The sequence below is a fragment of the Porites lutea genome, chromosome 5, assembly GCF_958299795.1.
Source record: "Porites lutea chromosome 5, jaPorLute2.1, whole genome shotgun sequence".
Classification (NCBI taxonomy): domain Eukaryota; kingdom Metazoa; phylum Cnidaria; class Anthozoa; order Scleractinia; family Poritidae; genus Porites; species Porites lutea.
The window spans coordinates 30,453,303-30,458,576 of NC_133205.1; the positions used below are offsets into that span (position 1 = coordinate 30,453,303).

The following is a 5,274-nucleotide window of genomic DNA, read 5'->3' on the forward strand; positions in this document are numbered from 1 at the left end:
GTTAACACGGGCCCAAACGTTTTATCTTCTTGTCTTTCTTAAAATTCGAGCTTCATGAAAGTCTAAGATAAACGCCGGACCCCTTTTCAAGCAAATGCAGCATCCATCTTTTACTGCGGACAGAAACCGGAATTATAGTGACTTTTATGGTGTTCTGGCCACAGTAAACCCTTATTGTCTGGTTCTGCCTTATTGTTCTCTAGCAAGTTGCCATGAAGTCAAGCAGAATAAACAAAAGATATTAATACATTTTTCTTCTGCCATCTTATTTATGAGACCAGTTAAACTAGATGTGAGGGGAGGTTACATATTATCTCAAACTTACAAGAGATTCAGGAGAGTGTCAGAAAAGGCATATTGAGGAATGAAAGTCAAACTGTTATGCATCATCATTCTAAGAAAAGAAAAAAAACTTAATTACGATGGTTTATTGTTCTTATTTATTAAAAAGGATCTCTTTGATCTGATTGGTTTCATTCTCTTTGCGGAACGAGAACGGACTGGGAGCAATTACACTGGAAACAAGGCTAACTCAGGGTCATGATTTGTTGTCTCGTGGAAAAAATGCCCCCTAATTAATCAGTCTGTAAGTAGCCGTCATTTTGTGGAGGATAGTTATGGAGCATCGTTTCAAGGACGAAATCCAAGCCAATTTCGAAGGAGTTAAACTTACGTAACTGAAAAGCCTGACAATCTGTATGACCCTTGTTTTGACAGCTTCTAGTGAACCTTTTTTCAAGTTCAAAATCATGTAGGTTCTTTGACGTCTTCCGTTGGGTCTCTTCGGAAATCTGTTCGTTTTTCACATCAAGAAAACTAACGGCCGCCGATGAATAGCATGTTTCAGGATGCAGTAATTGTCTGAGATACTTGCAACTCGGTGTTCGGAGGTTCTGTTTTGGACGAAATAGCACCACTTTTTGAGGGCTTTCTCCTTTATTGAAAACTGTTTGACCAGGAAAATCGAAATGGAAAGAGCTCTGCCTTCACATTAATACGCTGACCTCAACTAGCTTTAACCAAGTCTCAGGCTTAAGGTAACGAGAGCAAATCTTCGTGTTTTGGTTGTCTCTAAACGCCGTTCCTTGATGGAGCCAAAGTTTTTTGAGGCTCATGTCCTCAAGTGAGAAATTTTTTCTCCTGTTTTCAGTGCTATTTGGTACAATTTGGAACACAACAATTTTGCGGGAAACAACAATTGGAGCCCTGTTCCACTATTTTACCAGGCCCAACTAGCTACGTGTCCACGTTTATCGCTCCCAGCACCTAATCATGAAAACAATTTCCGTTAATTTTAGGGTTTCAAGGCGGGGGCTTAAAGGAGAGAGCGTTTATTCTCATATCTGCAGCAAGCTCAGCAAAACTATGCTTCGAAAACTGATTCCCTTAATGTGCAAGTTTGAGGAAAACAAAAACGCGAAGTGGGTCTTGTTATTCCTGAATGCTACCGAGCTTGGACTCGATAGGGCTGGCCGGAAGACAATTGTTTACATTGAGCACACAGATTAAGAAGATCAAAGAACGCTATCCTTACTTTAGACTGCGAGCAGTCTCTCTTTTTCTTCAGATTTAGGGAGGGAGTGCACGCGCGTGAGAGCGTCAAGTGGCGAAGCCGCGAAACGCGCGAAACAAGGGCGGCTTCAGTCACGCGAGTGGTCATTTGCGTGTCTCTCGCGTTTCGCTCGACGGACTAAGAAAAAAGAGAGACTTCTCTTAGTCTATCCTTAGTTTGAACCTTACACTGAACCAGATGCAATGCGCAGACCTTTTTTTGATCAATCAAGAATCCGAATAAATTGAACGACGTTGTTCTATTTCGCCCTTTCATAGTGGGGCGTCAAAAACAAACTTAAAAGAGTAGTGATGGGAGGGGGGAAGTGTGTTTATCAGACAAGAGGCATTTATTTGAGAGGGGACGTCTGTTATTACGGTATGCATGGTATGCAGATCTCTGAGAGTGTTCGGATAACCCCCTCCTTGAACTGCATAATTTTTCCCATCATACTCGGCCTCATCAAAAATTTAAATTGAATCAAAGTTTAATGGACCGTCTACACGAGTATGTTTAATTTAATCTGTAATCGCTTACGAATGTATTGCGGTGCCGACCACTCTCCGCCCTAGAACTCATAAACATAAACTGACTCGTGCATGTATACAGAGCCTAACGCAAGGTTAAACCCCTAAAACCACCATGACGGTCATTTTAATTTACTACAACTACCAGAATCCTTCAGGATGTTTTTGTTACTTAAACCTTTAATGAGTAAGAGAGCAAACAGGCGCGGGTCAGATCTGCGGGTACTTGTAGTCAAATAAAGTCCTTTGAGCACACAAAATCACTACAATTATACAAATATCTACAATATTTTTCTTGTTCTTTAACAGTTACTTCACAAGAAATTAATCAACTTACAGGATACGCAAGTTTGTAAGCCCAGCAAAAGTGCGACTATTAATTTGGGAGATGGAATTGAAGTTTAGGTTCCTGGGGACGAAAAAGAAGAGAAACAGGGAAATCGTTACAGCCTCTCTTGGATACACACTAAGGTGCATATATTTTAGTACGTAACGTTAAGCAACATCATTGTTGATACATTCTTGTTTGGAAGACATTGATATTCTAAAGAAGTAGACATACATAAACTTCACGTAAAATTAAAGTCAAAACTTACAGTTCAATTAAGTTGCTGCAGCTAGAAAATACTTTATCCGGTAATGATTGTAATTTGTTGAAAGACAAATCTCTTCAACAAAACAAAAGACGTTCAGTTTAGTAAGAACATTTACGACTAAAGCATCACTTTAGAATAGTTTAAAAGGGTTATTGCAAGGTAAAAATGAAATCCCATATAGTTTGGTTCCGTCAGAGGGCTCGTTTGTTTGAAGAAGAAGGAAAAACGCAGGAAACAAAAGAAAGATGGCATTTTCGACATTTGCTCTGAGAGAAGGTCGTGAATATTTGGCTTGATGAGTTTCGGCAGTTTTTCAATCTGAACGGTTAACGCTCTAAAAAAAGAGAGCCCTCCCGTCAGAAGTGAGAATGTGCTATCGACTCCAACAGCCAAATTCTTTTAATTAAAACAACACTAAATTGAAAACAGATTTGTACGAAAAGAAGTAAATTCACTCTCTTGTTGGGAAATAAAAAAGGTTGCGCCGTCGACGTGATTTGAAACTAAGACCCTCAAAAGAATAGCCGTTGATTGTTGTCAAGTTACGAAATTGAAATCCGGTAACCACATTGCTGGTGGGATGAAGCAGTTAATGACTAATTCCCACTATACCTTCCGTACTCAATCACCCCGAACGTGGTTAGATTATGGTAAGGAAGCGACTCCTACGGTAACCGCTATCGTAAGCCTTTTTGACCAGATGGCTAACGCCTTGGTACAAAAACGCCAGAAAAAAAAAAAAAAAAAAAAACATGTCTTATTTCTATAACTGAAATAATAAATGCACAAGCCCGACGTTCCCTAAGAGTACGAGGGAGTATACGAACAAATGTAAAACCAGACGATAACAATCAATGAAAATTAATCATTGATTTCAATCAAAATTATCAATAAAAAACTATTGATTAATATTCATTGGGTCGGCCAATCAATAAAAATCTATAATCACTCACTCATGCGTCTAAACATTATTGATTTTCATTGACTGCTATTGATGATCAATAGCTGATTGTGGAATAACAGTAAAGGTCGCAAACACAACAACGCTGTAGGATTTGCTTAAAAGGAGAAGAAAAAAAAAATGTGAACTATAAATAGGTCCCCTTACCAAACCATATGTATTTTGAAACTGATTTTAAAGTATTTAAAATGTATTTTCAGTATTTGAACACTATTTTCCTGTATTTTAATACTATTTGACAAAAAAATTTAAATTTTCGCCCCTGTTTGAAATATATCTTGAGTGTAGTTAAATTGTATTTTCATGTAAAGGAAAACCTCTCTCATCAATTTACAATGTATTTTGTTTAATAAATATGATTAAAATAGAGTATTTAAAATGTATTTTGGGCATAGAACCACTAACACTGTTACAAACAGAGTTCAAATAGACTATTTGAAATATGTTTTAAGGGCTTTTATGCTGACTGTAATTAAGATACTTTTAAATAGGGTACTTTAACTCTGTTTTGAGTTGTATCTAAAAATCTAAAATGTATTTTGAGACGCATCCACTCACAAAGTTACAAACATAGTTCAAATAGACTATCTGAAATATGTTTTAAGAGCCTAAATGCTGACCGTATTTTAAATCCTTTTAAAAAGGGTACTTTAACACTGTTTTGAGTTGTATCTAAAATGTATTTTGAGACGCATCCACTGACAAAGTTACAAACAGAGTTCAAATAGACTATTTGAAATATGTTTTAAAACCTTAAGAACTGACCGCATTTTAAATACTTTCAAATAGGGTACTTAAACACTGTTTTGAGGTCTATTTGAATTGTATTTTGAGCACACAGCACTCTGACTATATATAAAAACAGATTATCCATAAACTATTTGAAGTCTGCTTAAAGTCATCAAATGCTTACCTTATTGTAAATACTTTAAAGTAGTGTACTTATAACTTATTATTACTAGGGTGCAATACTGTAATGTCTTTTGGGAGACTTATACTCAGACTATAAATAAAAGTAACAATTGCACAAAGTTAATTTTTAAGCCTTCATGGTGTCACGAACTCATAAATGACTCAAAACAAGCTGTCACATATTGTGGACCGGATTCTCCTCCCAACAAAGTTCGAAGCTGAGCGAAAAATTAAATCTAAATTAAAAAAAAAAAAAAGAGAAGAAAATTAGGAATAGGTTTTAGCTTTGACTGACAACACGTAACTGTGACAGTGTTCCGATAAAAGATCTATCCGTTCCTCACTGTTCTTTACCTGCAAGCTCTCTACGAAAATCTCCGCGTAGATTTTAGCCGTGATTCAATTAATGCAGTTACGGGACTTTCCATAACTTTTTTAAAAGAAACTTCTTAAAATCGCATTTTAATTTCATATAGAAATTTTTTCACAAACAGCCGAAGCCGCGGGCCGAGAACCGGATGCACGCGGTCAACAGAGGTTTATCTAAAATAAGCCCTTGAAATTACATAATAAATAAATTATCCAAGCTAAGATCTCACCTCATATATATTGCATCAAGAAACAAAGCTCAGATATGAATAAACTCCGACATATGGTTATCTTTTTCTCATAGATTATTGTTATTAAAATTATTATTATTATTAAATTATTGTACCGGCGGTTGCT

At 36.5% G+C, this 5,274-nt stretch overlaps 1 long non-coding RNA gene across 1 annotated transcript; it reads right to left on the reverse strand.

Annotated features, from left to right (window-relative positions):
• Nucleotides 1-323: 323 nt before the first annotated feature.
• Nucleotides 324-2,748, reverse strand: LOC140937605 (uncharacterized). The gene is made up of 3 exons (XR_012165503.1): nt 2,676-2,748; nt 2,417-2,488; nt 324-394 (listed from the first exon to the last, which is right to left on the reverse strand). It is a non-coding gene; the product is annotated as an uncharacterized lncRNA (long non-coding RNA).
• Between the last annotated feature and the right edge of the window lie 2,526 nt (nt 2,749-5,274).